The sequence below is a fragment of the Panthera leo genome, chromosome B2 (genome assembly GCF_018350215.1).
Source record: "Panthera leo isolate Ple1 chromosome B2, P.leo_Ple1_pat1.1, whole genome shotgun sequence".
In the NCBI taxonomy this organism is placed as follows: Eukaryota; Metazoa; Chordata; class Mammalia; order Carnivora; family Felidae; genus Panthera; species Panthera leo.
Window position 1 is genome coordinate 86,990,964 of NC_056683.1, and position 21,735 is coordinate 87,012,698.

At 37.3% G+C, this 21,735-nt stretch overlaps 1 protein-coding gene across 5 annotated transcripts in view; it reads right to left on the minus strand.

Moving 5' to 3' along the window:
- The window catches only part of MMS22L (MMS22 like, DNA repair protein), a 161,964-nt gene extending 140,463 nt beyond the window's left edge, over positions 1 to 21,501 (minus strand). For 3 of the 5 annotated variants that reach the window (XM_042939391.1, XM_042939390.1, XM_042939389.1), the window contains exons 1-3: positions 21,418 to 21,501; positions 9,180 to 9,304; positions 95 to 181 (exon numbers count right to left, since the gene is read on the minus strand). The gene's annotated coding sequence lies outside the window, so the exon portion shown is untranslated. Of the gene's footprint in view, positions 1 to 94; positions 182 to 9,179; positions 9,305 to 9,445; positions 9,629 to 21,417 lie in introns of all 5 variants that reach the window. The other 2 variants (XM_042939392.1, XM_042939393.1) reach the window with 2 other exon arrangements.
- Positions 21,502 to 21,735: the final 234 nt, after the last annotated feature.

A 21,735-nucleotide genomic window follows, 5' to 3' on the forward strand; every position in this document is an offset into this window, starting at 1 on the left:
GCAGAAACCAAATCCAAATGGTATGGAATGGGAGGTATGTTAGGCAATGAGGACTGAGATAGATTTAATATAGGCAAAATTTCCATGTCATCACCTTATAATTGTTCCCTGACGGATCTGTAGGTCAAAGGAAGCAGAATTACCATTTTTCAGGTTACAAGGATAGAAGGAACTCCATTCTCTGCAGTTCAAAGTAGAAGAAAAGTCATCAATGAAATAGTAAACATTAATATAACAAAATATTAAAAATTTTACTTTGCATACAGTAAAATTTATATTTTGTTCAATTTTATGAGTTTTGAAAATATCAGAGTTGTGTAATCACTTTCAAAATTAATACACAAATAGTTCCATCACTCCCACCCAAATTCCCTTATACAAACACGGCAGTCGAACCTTCTCGCTTTTCCCAGTTTTTGACAACTACTGATCTCTTCTCTGTCCCTGTATATTTGCTGTTTCTATAATGTCACATAAATGGAATTACACAGTATGCAGCCTTTAACTATGGCTTCTTTTACTTGGCATAATGTATTTGGGGTACATCCATATTGTATGTGTCATTAGTTTGGTTTCTTTGGGGGTGGTTTCCACTTTTTGGGTATTATGAATATAATGTTATGAAGATTTATGAACAGGTTTTCTTGTGCTTTCATTTTTCCTGAGTGAAAATGGAGTGGAAATAGAATTGCTGGATTCCTGGGTAAATTTATGGTTAACCATTTTAAGAAACTGAAAACTATTTCCCAAAGTGCCTGCACCGTTTATATTTCTACCATCAACATATAAAGGTTCCAGTTTTCGGGTACTTGGGTTGCTCAGTTGGTTGAATGTCCAACTTGTGGTTTCAGCTGAGGCCATGACATCACGGTTTGTGGGTTGGAGAGCTGAGCTGGGCTTCATGCTGACAGTGCAGAGCCTGTTTGGGATTCCCTCTCTCCCTGTCTCTCTGCCCCTCCCCCCCACAAATAAATAAATGAATGTAAAAAAAGAAAGGTTCCAGTTTTTCCATATCCTTGTCAATATTTGTTATTGTCGTCTTCTTTATTATAGCCACTTTTGTGTGTATGAAGTAGTTTTCATTGGCATTTCTCTAATGACTAATGATTTGAGACATTGTTTCATGTCCTTATTGGCCATTTGTATATGTTAGATGATGAAATGTTTTATATATACGATTTGTAATTATTTTCTCCCAGTGTGTGGCTTGTCTCTATTGTTTTTCTTTTTTTCTTTTTCTTTTTTTTTAATGTTTATTTATTTTTGAGAGAGACAGAGACAGAATGCGAGTGGTTAGGGGCAGAGAGAGAGGGAGACACAGAAGCAGAAGCAGGCTCCAGGCTCTGAGCTGTCAGCACAGAGCCCAACGTGGGGCTTGAACTCACGAGCTGTGAGATCATGACCTGAGCCGAAGTTGGACGCTTAACCGACTGAGCCACCCAGGTGCCCTTCTATTGTTTTTCTTTGTTCAACTTTTATTAATTTCTGTTCTTCTTATTATTATTTATTTACTTCTGTTTGCTTTGGTTGTAATTTTCTCTCTAGTTTAAGATGGAAGCTTAGATTATTGATTTGAAAACTTATTTTCTAATAAAAGCATTTTAGTGCTATTAATTTCCCTCTAAGCAATGCTTTAGCTGCATTTCACAAATTTTGATATGCTGTATTTTCATTTTTACCTAGTTAAAAATATTTTCCAGTTTCTCTTGAGACTGGACCTATGGGTTATTTTGTAGTGTGTTGCTTGATTTCCAAATTCTTGGGACTTTTCCAGGTATTTCTCTTCTTGATTTCTTGTTTAATTTCATTGTGGTCAGAAAGCATATTTATATTATTTCAATCCTTTCATATTTGTTAATGTTTGTTTTGTCACTCAAAATATGGCCTATGTTGGTGAATATTTCTTTTACATTTGAAAATATGTATTCTGCTATTTTGGTCTAGCTGGTTGGTTTTTGTTTTTGTTTTTGTTTTTGTTTTTTGTTTTTGGCTGTTATTCCACTTGCTCTACTGATTACTGAGAGAGGAGTGTTGAAATGTCCAAGTATAAATGAGAATTTATTTATATCTCCTTTCATTTGTATCATTTTTTGTTTCAGGTATTTCAAAGCTCTGTTAAGTTCATTTACATTTAGGATCCCATGTCTTCTTAGTGAATCGTCCTTTTTATTATGATAAAATGTTCTAGTTTATTCCTGATAATTTTCCTTGTTTCATAGTCTGCTTTGTCTGATATTAACATGGCCATTCCAGATTTCTTATTAGTATTTGCGTGGAATGTATTTTATAATGATCTTACTTTTAATATTCTTATATCATTGTATTCAAAGAAAACATATTTATATTATTTATGGGTTTCTTACAAAAAGTGGTTTGGTTTACTAACAGCATATAATTGGGCTTTGTTTTTTCATCCAACCTGGCAATCTTTTTTTATTGATATGTTTAGATAATTATGATTTAATTTAATATGGCTGTATTCAGGTTTACTCTTATTATTTTTCTGCTTTTCCCCCCTCGAGCTTTATTTTTGTTTTTTCCATGTTCCCTCTTTTTTGTATTTTTTTTTATTATTTGACTGTTTTTTAGGATTCTATTTTAATTTATCTATTAGCTTGTTGGCTATATTGCTTTGTAGTATACTTGTAGTAATTTCCCTAGGGATCATAATATGTACATTTAATCTTTCAGAATATAATAAGAGTTAATATTTACTAACTTCAAGTAAAATGTGAAGGCCTTACCACAGTACAGGTTTCTTTACTTTCTTCCTTTTATGTTACAGTTCTCATATGAATTGCACTACATATATTGAAAAATTACCCTGGCAACATTATGATTTTTTTTTATTTCAAGAGTCATCAATATTTTTAAACACTTAGGATTTAAGTATTTCTTTTAGTATTTCTTTTAGAGTAAGACTGCTGCAAGTAAATTAAGCACTTGGCTATTCTTATACACTTCTGTACGTGTGTTTACAAACACTTGTATGTTAATGCAAGTCTATTGGAAGTAAACGTTCAGTTTCCCTTCATCTGATCTGTGGGGAAATAGGTTTTACTTACATAAATCGGTTGGAAAAAAGCTTAGGGCAGAAAGCCACCACATGGGGTGAAAGTGCCTGAGGTTAGGTAGCAAGTTATTGTAATGGGATCACGAGTAAAATTACTTTCCATCTGATGCCGGCATATTATTGTACTTTGATCACAAATTCCACTTGCCCCCCAGACCCTTTGCTTATTACACAAGTTAATGATTACTGTTTGATTGTTTTCTCCGTGTTCACATGTGTAAGATCTTGTTGTCTTCACATTCACCATGTGGGTAAATCTTGTGCTTTCTTCACATTTACCACATGGGTAATATCTTATGAGCTCAATAAATATGGAGATGAAATCCCTGTTTGGGGCTCTCGTCTCCTCCTGGACATTAGCCTGTCTTGAATTCAATTTTTTTTTTTTAATATGAAATTTATTGTCAAATTGGTTTCCACCCAGTGCTCATCCCAACAGGTGCCCTCCTCAATGCCCATCACCCACTTTCCCCTCCCTCCCATCACCCATCACCCCTCAGTTTATTCTCAGTTTTTAAGAGTCTCTTGTGGTTTGCCTCCCTCCCTCTCTAACTTTTTTTTTCTCCTTCCCCTCCCCCATGGTCTTCTGTTAAGTTTCTCAGGATCTACATAAGAGTGAAAACATATGGTATCTGTCTTTCTATGTATGACTTATTTCACTTAGCATAACACTCTCCAGTTCATCCACATTGCTACAAAAGGCCATATTTCATTCTTTCTCACTGCCAAGTAGTATTCCACTGTGTGTATAAATTGCAATTTCTTTATCCATTCATCAGTTGATGGAAATTTAGGCTCTTTCCATAATTTGGCTATTGTTGAGAGTGCTGCTATAAACATTGGGGTACAAGTGCCCCTATGCATCACATCCCTTGGGTAAATTCCTAGCAGTGCTATTGCTGGGTCATAGGGTAGATCTATTTTTAATTTTTTGAGGAACCTCCACACTGTTTTCCAGAGTGGCTGCACCAGTTTGCATTCCCACCAGCAGTGCAAGAGGGTTCCCATTTCTCCACATCCTCTCCAGCATCTATAGTCTCCTGATTTGTTCATTTTGGCCACTCTGGCTGGTGTGAGGTGATATCTCAGTGTAGTTTTGATTTGTATTTCCCTGATGAGGAGTGACATTGAACATCTTTTCATGTGCCTGTTGGCCATCTGGATGTCTTCTTTAGCGAAGTGTCTATTCATGTTTTCTGCCCATTTCTTCACTGGATTATTTGTTTTTCAGGTGTGGAGTTTGGTGAGTTCTCTATAGATTTTGGATACTAGCCCTTTGTCTGATATGTCAATTGCAAATATCTTTTCCCATTCTGTCGGTTGCCTTTTATTTTTGCTGATTTTTTTCCTTTGCAATGCAGAAGCTTTTTATCTTCATGAGGACCCAATAGTTCATTTTTGCTTTTAATTCCCTTGCCTTTGGAGATGTGTCAAGTAAGAAATTGCTGCAGCTGAGGTCAGAGAGGTTTTTTCCTGATTTCTCCTCTAGGGTTTTGATGGTTTCCTGTCTCACATTCAGGTCCTTTATCCATTGTGAGTTTATTTTTGTGAATGGTGTAAGAAAGTTTCAATCTTCTGCATGTTGCTGTCCAGTTCTCCCAGCACCATTTGTTAAAGAGACTGTCTTTTTTCCATTGGATATTCTTTCCTGCTTTGTCAAAGGTTAGTTGGCCATACTTTTGTGGGTCTAATTCTCGAGTCTCTATTCTATTCCATTGGTCTATGTATCTGTTTTTGTGCCAATACCATGCTGTCTTGATTTTTACAGCTTTGTAGTAGAAGCTAAAGCCTGGGATTGTGATGCCTCCCGCTTTGGTCTTCTTCTTCAATATTACTTTGGCTATTTGGGGTCTTTTATGGTTCCATACAAATTTTAGGATTGCTTGCTCTAGCTTTGAGAAGAATGCTGGTGCAATTTTTATTGGGATTGCATTGAATGTGTAGATTGCTTTGGGTAGTATTGACATTTTAATGATATTTATCCTTCCAGTCCATGAACACAGAATGTTTTTCCATTTCTTTGTATCTTCTTCAATTTCCTTCATAAGCTTTCTATAGTTTTCAGCATACAGATCTTTTACATCTTTGGTTAGGTTTATTCCTAGGTATTTCATGCTTCTTGGTGCAATTGTGAATGGGATCAGTTTCTTTATTTGTCTTTCTGTTGCTTCATTATTAGTGTATAAGAATGCAACTGATTTCTGTACATTAATTTTGTGTCCTGCGACTTTGCTGAATTCATGTATCAGTTCTAGCAGACTTTTGGTGGAGTCTATTGGGTTTTCCATGTATAATATCGTGTCATCTGCAAAAAGTGAAAGCTTGACTTCATCTTTGCCGATTTTTATGCCTTTGATTTCCTTTTGTTGTCTGATTGCTGATGCTAGCAGTTCCAATACTATGTTAAACAACAGCAGTGAGAGTGGGCATCCCTGTCGTGTTCCTGATCTCAGGGGTCTTGAATTCAATATTACGTCCACTCTTTTGCCAGACAAGAGAGAACTCCAGCCTCCTGGTCTGTGACACTGATCATGTCTTTATTCACCTTCATTCCTGAAGGGTATTTTTAGATGATATATTACTCTGGCTTGACAGTTCTTTTCTGTCAGAATTTTAAGGTTCATGATCTATTGTCTTCTGGCTTTGATGTTTTCTGACAAGAAATCTGTAGTCATTTGAATAATTGTTCACTTATGTATAGTATGTCCATCTTCTCCTGTGGTTTAAGACTTTATTCTTTCTCTTTGGCTTCCAGAAGGTTTATTATGTTGTGTGTGGACAAATTTCCTTTAACTTTATCCTCCTTGAGGTTTACTGGCCTTCTGGATTCTGAAAATATCTGTCTTTCTCAAGATTTGGGACAGTTTTAGCCATTATTCTTTTAGATATGTGTGTGTGTGTGTGTGTGTGTGTGTGTGTGTGTGTGTGTATTTCTGCATTAATCTCTTTCTTTTTTTTTGAGGAAATTCAGTTACATGAATATTGGTGCTTTTGATATTGTCTTATAGGTATATAAGACTCTGCTAATCTTTTTAATCTCCTTCTGTTATTCATATTGTACAGTTTTTATTGATTAAACTTCAGGTTCTTTGATTTTTTTTCCCATTCTACTGTTGTACTCATTTTATGAACTTATTTCAGATATTGTATTTTTTGGTTCTAAAATTTCTATTTGATTCTTTTTTCATTTTGTAGTTTTCTACAGAGAACTTACATCATTCCATGTATTTCAAGAGTGTTCACTTTTACCTCTTGGGTGGTTATACAGGCATATTGTGTTTTACCTCACTTCATAGGTACTACGTTTTTTACAAATTGAAGGTTTGTGGCAACCCTGCATTGAGCAAATCTCTCAGTGCCATTTTTTTTCCAACAGCATTTACTCACTTTGTGTCTCTGTGTCACATTTTAGTAATTCTTGTAATATCTCCAATTTTTTCATTATCGTTATATTTGTTATGGCGATCTATGATTAGTGATTTTTGATGTCACTGTTATAATTTTTTGGGGACATCACAAACCACACCCAGATAAGACCGTGAACTTAATAAATGTTGTGTGTGTTCTGACTGCTCCAACTGGCCATTCCCCTGTCTCTCTTCCTCTTGGCATGCCTCCCTATTCCCTGAGACACAGCAATATTGAAATTAGGTCAATTAATAATCCTACAATGGCCTCTAACTGTTCAAGTAAAAGGAAGAGTTGCACAGCTATCACTTTATATCAAAAGCTAGAAAATATTAAGCTTAGTGAGGAAGACATGCCAAAAGCTAGGATTGGCCAAAAGCTAGGCCCCTTGTACCAAACAGTTAACCAAGTTGTGCATACAAAGGAAAAGGTCTTGAAGGAAATTAAAAGTGTTACTCCAGTGAACAACACATGAATGATTAGGAAGCAAATAACTTTATTGTTGATTTGGAAAAAGTTTCAGTGGTCTACATGGAAGATCAAATCAGGTATAACATTTCCTTAAACAGAAGCCTAATCCAGAACAATTCCCTAATTCTCTTTACTTATTTGAAGCCTGAGACAGGCGAGGAAGCTGTAGAAGAAAAGTTTGAAGCTAGCAGAGATTCGTTCATGAGGTTTAAGGAAAGAAGTCCTCTCTATAACATCAGCGTGTAAAGGGAAACAGCAAAAGCTGATGTAGAAGTTGCAGTAAGTTATCTAGAAGATCTTGTTAAGATAATTAATGAAGGTGACCATACAAAACAACAGATTTTCAATGTAGGTGAAACAGCCTTCTATTGGAAGAAGATGCCATCTAGGACTTTTACAGCTAGAAGGATAAATTACCACTTGGTTTCAAAGTTTCAAAGGACAAGTTGACTCTTACTAGGGGTTAATACAGCTGATGCATTAAGCTGATGACTTTAAGTTGAAGCCAGTGTTCATTTGCCATTCTGAAAATCCTAGGGCCTTTGAGAATTATGCAACATCTATTTTGCTTGTGCTTTATAATGGAAAAACAAAGCCTGAATGACAGCCCATCTATTTACAATGTGGTTTACTGAATATTTTAAACCTACCGATGACACTTAATGCTCAGAAAAAAAAGATTCCTTGCAAAATATATCATTGACAATGCACCTGGTCACCCAAGAGCTCTGATAGAGATGTATAGTATAGTGAGATTAATGTTACTTTTATGCCTGCTAACGCAACATCTACATCAACTCTGCAACCCATGGATCAAGTAGTAATTTTGACTTTCAAGTTGCTTATTATTTAAGAAATATGTTTTGTAAGGCTCTAGCTGCCATAGATAATGATTCCTCTGATGGATCTGGGGAAAGTAAATTGAAAATCTTCTGGAAGGGATTCACCATTCTAGATGCCATTAAGAACATTCATGATTCATGGGAAGAGATCAAAATATCAACAACAACAGGAGTTTGTAAGAAGTTGATTCCAACTCTCATGGATGACTTTGAGGGGCCCAAGACTTCAGTGAAGGAAATAACTGCAGATGTGGTGGAAATAGCAAGTGAACTAAAATTGGAAGTGAAACCTGAAGATGTGACTGAATTGCTGCAATCTCATGATCAAACTTGAATGGATAAGGAATTGCTTCTTATGGATGAACAAAGACAGTAGTTTCTTGAGATGAAATTTACTCCTGGTGAAGATGCTATGAAGATGGTTGAAATGACAACAAAAGATTTAGAATATTACATAAGCTTAGTGGATAAAACAGCGACAGGGTTTGAGAGGATTAAACTTTTTGAAAAAAGTTCTTCTGTTGGTAAAATGCTATCAAACAGAGTCACATACTACAGAGAAATCATTTGTGAAAGAAAGAGTAAACCAATGAAACAAACTGTATTGTTGTCTATTTTAAGAAATTGCCACAGCCACCCCAATCTTCAGCAACCATGATCAGTCAGCAGCCATCAACATGGAGGCAAGACCCTCCACCAGCAAGATTATAATTTACTAAAAGCTTAGATGGTGGTTAGCATTGTTTAAAGTTTGATATGCACTGGGAAGCCTAAAAATTCATCTGACTCACTTTATTGCAATATTTTCTTTATTGCAGAGGTCTAAAACCAAACCTACAACATGTCTTAGGCATGGCTGAAATAGCTGCTTTAATGTCTTGTCTGGTAATTTTAATATCTGATCATTGTAGAATCTGTTGATTATATTTTTCCTTGAAATTTGGTCAGATTTGCTGGTTCTTTACATGTTTAGTAATTTTGGATTATATCCTTTACAATTTCATTTTTATACGATTTTGGAATTCTGCTAAAATATTTCAGATACTGTTTTGTTTTAAGGGGAATCACTTTGTGTGTGTGTGTGTGTGTGTGTGTGTGTGTGTGTGTTTGAGAAGCAATGGTTTAGTTAGGTTCAAACTATTGAGTTTTGTGGGTGAATGTCTGTTCATTTTTCAAAGCATTTGTTATGCTGTTTGGGGTCTGCCCTTTGCATATGCCACCCAGGTTAGTTGAGGCTTGGCAGTGGGTTATACACATGTTCAGTTTTTAAAACCTTTGATTCACTTCTTTGGTTATGTTTCACATATGTACAATTTAGAGGTAAGTCTGAGACTTGTATTGATTCATACACAGCAGTAAATGACCTCCCCCAGCTCTGTCCTCACCAGGATTTCTCCATAGTCTGGCTCCAAGAGACTCTTTTGTGGTTCTTCTGGATAGAATGTAATACAGAGTTCTTTCAGATGGGGTCGTCTTGAACTGCCATGTAGTTCCATGTGATGAGGCTCCTCTGTGGAAAAAGCAATGGAAGGAAAGAGGGGGGGAAAAAAGGAGAGACATTCCTCTCCCTGACACACTCTTTGCACAACAAAGGCATTTTTTCTTAGTTCTTCTAAGATGTGAAGTTTTACTTAAAGTTTTAGGTGCTCACCTTACCTCCACCATAACAATACAGCTCTGTGATTATAGCTGGACTTGGGGAAGGGGAAGCTGGACTTGGGGAAGGCTGAGAAGGGGCCTCTGCTGATCTTTTGCAAGAAAGATAGGTTTTCTTGAAATTTTGTGTGCGTGCTCACAATGGAGTTTCCCAATTCAGTCCGCCCTTGGGTCAAAGCTTGGAGATAAAGGAAAAACAACAGGAATCTCATCATCACTACACTGACCTTTAAATTTTGGCTTTCATCCCCAATATACCTGGTATTCTTTATGTTTCAGAATCCTGAGGTATTTTTTTGTTTGTTTGTTTTTGTCCAGAGCTTTTAACTGCACATAGTGGGTAAAATGGGTTCTGGTGGACTTACTCTACTTTGGCCAGCACTGGACATAGCTGAACCTATTAAACATAATTTTCACAGTTGATAGAAGGATGCAGAGACCCTGCTGTGATAGGAAATAACCTGTTATTTAAATTCTGTCTCTTCGTTAATTAAGTAGAGATAATGCCACCTTGCTGTTACTTTTTTGTTTAATACATATTTTAAGTTATAGCTTCATGGGAGGATGAACTCATTTGTGTATTACAACAAAAGTTATGCATGCAAGATTACACAGAGATCACACACTGCAATAGTTACTAGTTAACGTTTGGAAAATGAGATGATGGAAGGCAGTTTGTTATTGTTTAACCCTATACATGTTTGCATTTTTTGAGTATTAGAAATGACTAGGCCAAACTAAGGAGAGAAGAATAATCTTCCTGACCCTAAAACTTCTAGTCAGTGTTAGACTCCACAGATATCCCATTATTTACATTTGATTTCTTTAAAAATTTTTTAATGTTTATTTAAATTTGAGAGAGAGACATAGAGCCTGAATTGGGGAAGGGGCAGAGAGAGAGGGAGACACAGAATCCAAAGCAGGCTCCAGACTCTGAGCTGTCAGCATGGAGCCTGACACAGGGCTCAAACCCATGAACTGATATCATGACCTGAGCTGAAGTCAGACTCTCAACCGACTGAGCCACTCAGGCGCCCGTTATATCTGATTTCTAACTGCAGTAGAAACCTTTGGTGTTTGTCTGTTCGACTCATCACAACCTTCTTTCTTAAAGAATCTCAACTCCCCCTACTTCCGTCCCTCTCCTTTTCTTCCCAGAGGCCAGGTCACTGGCCCCAAAGTTTCGTAAAAGACCCTACCTCCCTGGCCAGCTAAAGGATTCTCTTTCCTGAGGATTTGTAGTGGGGACTGAAAAGGGCTAGCTTCTTCTGCCCTGTGCATTTGATCTGAGGTTATTCTGATTCAGGAACTGTTGTGGCACAACCACCTTCTACAACATGCAGAAGTAAGTAGAGAAAGTGATACAGCAGAGAGGAGAGAAAGGAGCATGGAAAGGTACAAATGAAAGACCATGTGGCCAGATAAGAGGAAGAGAATTAATTAAGCATCATGAGAATGAGACTGAGAATAAATGAACGAATAAACTGAGAGAAATGCTGAGTTACTCCTAAAGGCTTTTTAATTTTCTAGTTCTGATACCTTTTGTAGTGTGTCAGTATTCTTCCCCTTTTATTCAGGGATGCAGTGATTACAATTATCCAATTTTCCTTAAACTGTCTTAATTAACTAAGACATTAGACTTCTCTCTCTACATAGAAAACCAACAGCATCATGGGAAAATGTGATTTAGTCATTTTGAAAAGATTTGCTTATTACTTTTTTAAAACATTTCTTTATATATATATATATATATATATATATATATATATATATATTTAATTTTTAGAGACAGAAAGAGCGAGGGAGGGGCAGAGAGAGAAAGGGAGAGAAAGAATATCAAGCAGGTTCCATGCTCAGCTTAATCCCATGAACCATGAGATCATGACCTGAGCTGAAATCAAGAGTCAGACACTTAGCCGACTGAGCCACCCAGGCACACCTTGCTTATAATTTTGAAAAGAAAGAGATGATTGAGACTGTACATATATGAAACAGTTCTAGGAAGGCAAAATCCAGTATACTAACACCCGATTTTATCTTTAATGGGGGGATAGCATGGAAAAAATACTATAGTAAAGATGGGGAGGGATGGGAGCATGTATACCGATTAGGAAAAAATAATATCCCAAGAATTTTGGAATTAACAGTCTGCTCAGAAAAAAATTAGCTACATTTGTTTGTTCAACAAATAGTTTTTGAGCAGCCACTGAATACCAAGTATTGTTATAAGTGCTGGAGATAGAGCAGTGAATAATGTGAGGTCTATTCACTTGGTGCTTCTAGTGGAGGGTAGGTCTGGCAATGACAAACACACACAATGCGTGAGGGCTATTAAAAACATAAACCGGGGTCAGAAGTTAGAGAATGCCTGGGCAAATATGCTATTTTATATAGGAAGGCCCAGAGAAGCCTCACTGATAAGTGGCATACATGTCACTGAGATCTGAGTGAAGTGAAGGAGCAAGCCAGGTTGATCTCTGGGAAGCACGTTAGGCATGTTTGAGCAAGAACAAGATTTCCCATAAGAAGTAAGAAAGGGAGAGAGTGGTAAATGATGAGACTAGGAGGAGGTGTGTAACAGGGAGGGCTGAATCCTGTTGGTTGTAAGAACTTTGGGTTTTACTGTGAGTGTTATAGGAAACCATTGGATGGTTTTGAGCAGAGGAGCAAAACAACCCAAGTCTTACCAAATCCCTCCAAATGCAGTGGGGAGAACAAACTTCTGTGCAGCAAGTTTGCAAGTGGGGAGACTGATAGTAGGCTCTTAGAATTCTCCAGGTGAGAGAATTTAGTTGCTTAGACTCAAGTGGAAGTGGTGAGATGTAGTCAAGATGTATTTGAAGGTGGGGCTGACAGGATTAGTGGATGGAACAGTTTTGAGTTGTGTGGAATAAGAGTTTCATGTTTTGCTTAAGTTTTTGGCTTAACAGCTGGGTGACTGGAGGTGCCATTAAGTAAGATGAAGAGTCACAAACAAGATGAGCTCTATTTTAGGATGCCTATCGGTAGCTAACAATATGCCATTTGGAAGATACCAAACACCGTTATAAGACATACTTTAAATATATTAGTTCATTCACATCTCTGTGAGATAGATTAATAATATTATTGATTAATAATATCAGGAAACTGATGCACACAGAAGTTATATATCCCCTGCCCAACTAGTATAATGCAAAGTTAGGATCTGAACCTGGGGAGTTTAGTTCCAGAATCTGTTCACCTAGGTATCTAAATGGATATATTTAGCAGGCAGTTGGATATAACAGTCTTCAGTTCAGGAAGTCAGGTATAAGTAGAGATCTACATTTAAGAGTTATTAGCCTATGGAGCATGTTTGGAGCCATGATACTAGTTGAGATCATTTAGGGAAAGAGTATAGATAGGGAATAAGTTCAAGGGCTAAATACTGCAGCATTTCATCATCTAGAGCTCAGGGATGAGAGAAAGCTCCAGTAAAGAATACAGAGGAATAGAATAGCCAGTGGAGTAGGAGAAAAACCAGTACAGTGTAGTATTTGGGAAGCCAGATGTAGAAAGTGTTTTAAGGAGGATGGTCAGCTCTGTCAAATACTACTGATGGCCTGAAAGAATTGGTCAGCAGATTTGGCTCATTGGTGACTAAGAGCATTTTCAGAGGAAAGAGGGGTGGATCAAGAGGGATGGAGGAGGTGATATGGAGATCCCAAGCCTGAATGATTTTGAGGAGTTTTTTTAAATGGTAGCATACATAGGTTAGTTCTCTTTTTCTTCTCTTCTAGTGCCGCCCTACTCACTCCTTCAGACTATGACACTCCATCAGTGCCAAACTGGTGACTCCCAGAGAAATCATCTGTGAGGGCCTTACAAAGCAAAGTCCTTGGAAAAAACCCTTGACCAACAGCTAATCATACACTTGTTTTGATCTCTGCCTTTCTTTGTTTCATGGGCCACTTATCTACCCACACCTGGCCCTGCTAACCCAGGTGACTCCCTAACCACAATCTCTTAACCGCCTTCCCAAGCTCCCAGACTGGATCAGGTGTCTATTTTATGATTATAGCATCCTTCACTTCGCTTTATGGAACTTATAGCAGTTTGTATTTATACTTATTTGTGTTATTATTTTATTTATGTTCATCTTCTCTACTAAACGGTGCTAAGACTATGGGCTCTGGAGTTGGTCACCCAAGGTACAAATCCTGGTCACATATACTAGTGGGTGACTGTGGGCAAGGAACTTAACAACTTGGAGACACTATTTCGGCATCTGTAAAATTGGGGTTAAAGTAGCATTCACCTCATATAATTTTGTGAGGCTAATACAACATGTAAAGGTGCCTGACACTGAATAAATTTTAAAATCATTATGAACATATTAAAGTAGAAAATGCGTTTTTAAAAATATATCTCCAAAATAAGCCATGACTAATCCTTTTCACCTTTTCTCTTTCCTCTCTTCACCCCAGCTTGGCCTTACTGTGTTATATATTAACCACATTTCTTCTTTTACCTTTATTATACCTGAGTGCAAAAACCCATTATCTTATTGAATTTACCAACTGATACATTTTTTTAATGGAAATGATATAAAATGTTAAAAGATATTCCATTCCCCCCCACAATACAGAAGCTCCTTTCTTGTTTTTCTAGAATATCTACTAAATAAAAGGCACTAATTTGTTTTTCCATTACAAATCACCACTAAACCTAACATCTTAAGCCAGTGATTTATTATGGCTTTCTATGATTTTGTGGGTAAATTGGGCTCATTTCATTAGCTCCAGTTTAGTTTCTCTAATACTGTTGTGGGCCAAAGGAGACTGGGGTTATAGTCATCTGTAGGCTTGAATGATCTGGATGGCAAATGTGGTTTCCTCACTCACATGTTTGGATGCCTCAACTGGAGTGGATGGAGTAGCTTGAGGCTGGCTGGACACCCTCTTCTTTTTGCTTTGTCTCTGTCTCTGTCACTTTCTTTCAGTTTCTGTATTTTGTAGCTCCAGCTTTTTAATAGTGTAGAGATCTCAGTGTGTTCACACTTCTTACCCAATGGCCGCTTGCCCCAGAATAAGTATTGCAAGAGACCCAGGTGGAAAGTATAAGGCTTGTTAAGATGTACCCTCAGCAGTCATCACTTCTGCTGCACTCTAGTAGTCAAAAACCAGCCATAGGGCCAGCCAAGATTCAATGGGAGGGGAATACTCAAGAGAATGAATTCTAAAAGCATGGTTCATTGGTGGTTATTTTTGAGGATGAGCTACTGCCATGAGCATATAAACATATACCATAAAGCCACAAAGCCCCTGCCTTTATGAGCTTATAATATAGCATAGGGCAGGGTTTTTCTTTTTAACCTTGGCATTATTGACTTTTAAAATTTTATTTTATTTATTAAAATTTTTTAAAATGTTTATTTATTTTTGAGAGGGGAGGAAGGGGCAGAGAGAGAGGGAGACAGAATTCCAAGCAGGCTCCAGGCTCTCAGTGGTCAGCACAGAGCCCAACCCGGGGCTCGAACTCACGAACCAGGAGATCATGACCTGAGCTGAGGTCGAAAGCTTAACCAATTGAGCCACTCAGGCACCCACTGACTTTTTTAAAAGGAAATACATTTTATTTTTTAGAACAGTTTTGGATTTATAGAAACATTGCAAAGATGGCACCAAGAGTTCCCATTTACTCCACACCTAGTTTCCCATAATATTAACATCTTACATCAAGATGGTACATTTACTACAATTAATAAAACCATTAATGAATCCATTAGTAATTAGAGTTCATATTCTATTCATTTTTTTTTTTTTTAGTTTTTACCTAAAGTCCTTTTTTTGTTCAAGGATCCCATCCATGATACCACATTACATACAGTGTTCCTATTGTTCCTAGTTCCTCTTGGCTATGACAGTTTCTCAGACTTTACCTATTTTTGATATCCTTGATAGCTTTGAGGAGTCTTGGTCAGATGTTTTGTTGAATATCCCTCTACTGGAATTTGTCTGATTTTTTTAAAATCATAATTTGGGGTTAGGGCATATACATGATTAACATGACTTATCACTGTTGATAATAATATCAACACCCCCACTATGTAAGTTACTATGTGCAGCTCGTACTTAAGGAGTGAAGAGTTATGCTCCATATCCTTCAGGAAGGATTATCCACATAAATTATTTGGAATTCTTCAGCAAGAAAGGTTTGCCTCTTCTCCAGCTATTTATTTTTCAATAACTTTTTATTTCAGTATGGACTCATATATATTTATGTTATACTTTGGGTTATACCCCAAACAGCTTTATGTATTTGTTGCTCAAAAAGTTACAACTTTAGTTATTGGGAGCTCTTTCAGATGGTTCCTGTATCCCTGTAACATACCCCCATAAACGTGTTCTTTGTTTTTGAACACTTCTTTCTGGCACTATAAGGTGCTACAGGTTCACCTAGTCTTTTTCCTGCCCTGGACCTAGAATCAGCCTTTTGTCTAAGGATCCCTGGTTCCTTAGTTGTGCTAATTGTTATACTATTGACGTCAGATAATTCTTTATTGTGGGGAGCTGTCCTGTGTATTCTAGCTTAACAGCATCCCTAGCCTCTCTGCGTATTAGATGCCAATAGCAACCCTCTTTCTCCAGTTGTGGAAATTAGTAATGTATCCAGACATTGTTAAATGTCCCCTAGGGGGCAAAATGGCCCCTGGTTGAGATCCACTAGCATAGCAACAGTCCTGCTGAAAAGTACAATGATATAATATAAGGGAGAACAGTGGGAGCATTGCAGAAGAAGCTTCTGAGCCTGTTTACAGATGTGGAGGAAAGATTCACAGAAGAGGTGGCAGCTGAACTGAGAATTGATTTGCTATTTTTTGAGCAATTATCGTGAGGTAGACAAAACGTAATGTTTTATTTTTATCATATAATCTTAAACTTAAAAATCAGGTATTTTACAGATGAAGAAGCCAAAGTTGAAAGAGACAGAGTAACTTGCTTAGAGTGCCTGAGATGGTCTTGGAGGACCCCATGAGCTCTGCGGATGCAGGGCTCTGAGGGTACTGACATCTGCTCCCGCTACTCACATCAAGACTATGTTAACCACACCTTTGTTCATAAAACTGCAGTACCATCTCCTTTTTAATTTTCCCCCATTCAGTTCTGAGTTCTTGAGAGGAGGAACCATGCAGTGTTTGTCTACAATGCTTGCCATGTTATAGGTGTTTGAGAACTGTTTGATGAGGGGGTGAACATTAGTTGATTCCACAAAATTCCCCACTGACAGATTACAGAATTAACTCTTCCTTCCTTCTGGTCCAATTGCTATCCTACCCGCACCTCTGGTGGAGAGCTCACTGCTGGGCACACCAGCTAACCTCCTGTAGTTTTTGGTCACTTGGCCTCGTTGTTTTACCCTCAGCTATCCCAGAGGGAGTAGTTGGCTGGTGTTAGTGACATTGTAGACTGATTATAGCCAGTAGTATTTTGCCTTGGGTTAGAGTTGTAAAAGGTGTTCTCTAAGGAAAGCAAAACATGCCTCACAAGGTGCAGAATGTATTGCTACTGGTTTCCACAAATAATGCCAATTATCTACATTTAATTATTCCTTTGTCCCATATGATTCTTCTATTACTTAAGGACAGATTTTACACAGACCATGAAAGGTATTTTTTCTTTTTTTCTTCCTTTCAAATTCTTCACATTCTCATCCAAATTTCCTTTTTTGTTGTTGTTGTTGTTGTTGTTGTTGTTGTTGTTTGTTTTGTTTTGTTTTCAGAGAGGCAGGAGGTCTTCTTGTTTATCAAACAAAACCAGAGGGGAAAAATGCCTTGGTTTTTTTGTTCCTTTCTCTTTCCTACAACTTCTGGATCTGCTATTTGCAGATGCTATGAAATTTTAAGTCTATTGAATCAGAAGTTGCTCTTTCTGGTTTCAAGACTCCTTTTCTTCCTTTCCTTTGCTAAAATTCTGGTCTAATTAAAAAAACAGTAGATCATAGTTAAATAAAACTGTACCCAGGATAACCCTAATTTCCATATGCAGATTTATCTGCACTGACAGCCACCCCCCTTACACACACACTCTCGCTCTCTCATTCTCCTTTCCCTCCTCTCCATCTCCCTATTGCATTGTGTCTGACTGATTTTCAGAGCACCTTCGCTGTTTCCCCCTTCTCATTCCCTTTCTGTAAAATATCTAGACAGGAAGGAGGTGGCTGCAGAGGCTGAACAAACAATCTCATATTCTGCCTGCAATGTCATCGTTTCTTTCCCCCATTTTAGGGGGCTGAAGTTGCCCAGGAAGGGGATGCAGAGGAGCTGGAAAGGAAGGGGGGAGCTCTCCAGAGGCAGCTGCGGTCAGGGGCAGGGACTGCCGCCAGATGTGCCTGCCTCTCTGGGCTTTGATTCGAAAGGGGCAGCAGGAGGAAGTATTGGGAGACAAAAGCCCCGGTTTAAATGATCATTTTCTTTATTTAACATGGCAGCAGACACTCTCTGCGTAGGATCATCATGCCGAGCATAAACTGGACTTTCCCACTTGCCTGGCAGGAGTGAGACAGATCACTGTCTGCTAAATGAGCATCTGAGGTAAGACCCACTGTTACAGATACTTGCTTTTTTTCCTAAACAATTAATTTTCTTAAATATGTTTCAGCCTCAATCACAAACAGTATAGTGGGGGCAAATCTGTGTTAATCTGCATCTAAAGAGCCAAGAAAAAGCAGAGGTATAATATATTCAACTCAATTTGGGGAGATAGTTACTTTGTCAATTCTGTGTGTGCTGTTTGTTTTTCAGGTAAAATATCTGGTTTAAGAATAGACTAGTGTCATCATAATCCACCACTAGTGATAATACTGGTGTTGAGACTCTTAAAAAAAACTTTGTAAAAAGACAGTGAGCTACAGATGCATGTGCTGTATTTTTAGCTCACATACAAATATTGGAAGTCTTATTAAAATGATAGGGTTTTTTTTTTTTTTTAGCAGAGGAGGAATGAATGCTGCATAATTAAGTACAGTATTTAATTTGGCTGTTGTGAAGCAAAAGAATAAGGTAATAATTTTTATTGTACTAATCAGTCTCAAGATGTTCTCTGTGTTAATTGGGTTAAAAAAATTGCAGTACTTATTAGAAATTCTAATTTCACAATGCAGCACTGACAATAAGCTCAGCCAGTGAATTATTCACATCTTTAATTTGCTCACTTAATGACAGTGTTCTGTAATCAGAGTGCAGAGACTGCTGCCTATGCATTATGTATGATGCTCAGGACTTAAATGCAGGACATTATGAAGCTCTCAGTGGTTCAGTAATTAGTTTTCCACAAGACAGGATTTAGATATTCACAGATAAAAGTCCACAGTTGGATAATGCTAAGGTTGCAACACAAAATAACAAAGGAAAGGAAGCTCAAAGTTTAGACTGAAACTTTGTCTCTCCGGCCTTGTCCACTGTGGAAACAGAATCATGCCACCTGAAATAGTTGCCTAGCTCTGATCACATGTTTGAAAACTGTTTTTGAACAAAGTTGTAGCAGGCGAGGCATTTGAACAATTTCAGTGGACCAGAGGGGAAAGATAAAACCTTTTTAATTAGTGTTCACAGAAGCCCTGCAATATATCCTCCTAATAAGTCTGTAGTATGCATAGCAGGCATTCTCAGTGTGCTTTGTAACTTAGTTAGTGCAAATGCAAATCAGGTTACAGTGGTGTTTGGCTGTAATTGTGTTTGTAAAAGGGTTACATGCCCAAATGGAGATTGAGCTTGCTCATGGTTTTGTTCCAGTTGCTTCTGAGGGAAGGTTTGAAAATCAAATGAGATATTAAGTGAATCTGGACATGAAAGGAAGTAGATCTGAATTGTCAGTGCAACTTTGGGATTTCTTCCACTTGTCGGTTTAGAGTTGTCAGTTTTTCTTTAATGATTCTAGGATTGTTCTGTCATGAGTGATATAACCTTTGAGACTACCCAGAACTTCTAGCAATACTTTAAAAATGTATACTAACTTTGGGAAAACATTTCACAGTATTAATTCTAAAGTTTAATAGCCAGATTGGAAACTTTACAGTGATTTAAAAAACAACAACAACAACAAAACAAACAAACAAACAAACAAACAAGCAAACAAAAAACATTTGCCTGGTAGACTTTATGGGGATTTTTGAGGATTTAAACATTAATATTTATTAATAAGATCTCACTGCTTTACCATTTGTTTGTCTAAGATTTGTGCTCATTTCCAAAACCCAAGTGTCAAGATCCTTAATCAAATTTGGCATTTTAAATAGAAATGCAGAGTAATACTTTAAAACTGCCTTTTATAGCTTAGAACATTTTTTTAAGGAAACTTGAGTTAAGATATCTATAGGCAAATGTAATGTTTAGGGAAGGAATGAACTAGCGAAATAAAAAGAAAGTGCATTCCACTTTAATTTGAAATATTCCAAATTAAAAAAAAAATTAAGTCACACCTCCAAATTTGACTTCTACCTTCTAGAACTGAAAAGCTACTTTAACAAAATAAAGATGTTTTTCACATATGTTTAGGAAGCTGTTGCCTTTGTGATACTTCAAACATGGTGTTTGGGAAAGGGCACTTGGTTAGGGGATGAATTAGGATATTGTGTAGTTGAGGAAGTGACCTGGCTTGACTTGGATCCAGTATAATATGTGGCAATCAGTTGGTAGCAGTGGTGCTTTTAGTAGCTTAAAGAAATACTGGGAATTAGGAAACTTGAGTTCTGGTCCCATTTTGGCCACAAACCAGCTATGTCACATTGAGCACCTAAATTGATTTTCCATTTCCTTATCTGTCAGACCGGAATAACAAACTTTTCTAAGATTTAGAAAAAAAAACAACTGCCACGTTATTATGGGGAGAAATGAGGTAGGAGGAGTGAAAGTTTTTTGAAAACTTAAAAGCACTAGATAAAAATGTGAAAGCTATTTTAAGGATTAACAAAAACCAAAATGTGTGTCTTTGAATCTGTATTGTTTATTATGGAAGAGATTCTTATCCAGATTTGCAACACTCTGTAATGTAAAAATGTCAAAATATTGTCACGTAAATTAATTTAAATTTAATTTAATGAAAATAAGCCATGAAAAAAATGCCCTTCTTAGGTGTTTGGGGGAGAACAAGAAAGCCTTGAGATTCCATAAACATCAGTTTGGTGTCATCACTCCAAAAAGGTTGGCAATCATCTTGCCTTGGACATTTCTTTCACTTATCACTGAACAGACACATATTAATACTGTAACAAGTCTTATGCTTGGAATGTCTGCCAGTTATCAAGATTTTGGCCATTCTTCTCATTAGATCATGAGTCAGAATGAGATAATTTCCACCACTGGAATTTTGGAGCTCTTTTTCTCACCAAAAATGGTCAATATATCAACCAATCAATAATTGATTATCTGTTAATTTTTCTTTGGCTGTCTATTGAGCACTTATAATGCTATCAAAACTAACATGCTATCTTGCCCTCATTCTTATGAGGCGGTTGTCTCCTTATTCTAGATGAGAGACTGAAGCACAAAGAAATTAAGTATTTTGACAATACCACATAGCTGCTGAGTAGTAGCATTAGAATTGAACCAGATCCAAGTCCTGATGTTGCAACCAATAGACTACATTGTCAGTTCCCAAGGTCCTGTGCTCTGTGCTGAGATAAAGGAATTGATTGAGATTCCTGCCCTCACATTGCTCACAGTGGTAATGTTTGAGTTTCTTCCACCTTCTCCTTGTGGGTCAAGACTTGCTACTCACAGTGTGGGCTACGACAGCATTGGCATTGTTTGCAACCAGGGTTGGGTGCTTTACTAACTTTGATGTGACTTTTAAATCAACTGGGGATCTGGTTAAAATCAGATTCTGATTCAGTAGGTCAGGGATGGGGCCCAAGATGCTTTTCTAACAGGTTTCCAGGTGATGCAATGTTGCTGTTTCATGAGGTGTCCATTTGGTGAGTTCTAGAATTACAGGAGTGCCCTCTTACCTGTGCTTTCCTTCCTGCAGTTACCTGCAGTTATCTGTTATCAACCATGGTCTGGAATCAGATGATCCTCCTGACCAGTTGTCAGAAGGTCAATAGTTGCTTAACACTACGTCACAATGCCTACATAATTCACTGCACTTTATCGCATCACATAGGCATTGTATCATCTTACATCATCACAAGGAGAAGGGTGAGTACAGTGCAACAAGATATTTAAAGAGAGAGAAAGAGACCACATTCACATAACTTTTTTTACAGTATTTTGTTACAGTTGTTTTAGTTTATTAGTTATTGTTGTTAATCTCTTACTATGCTTAA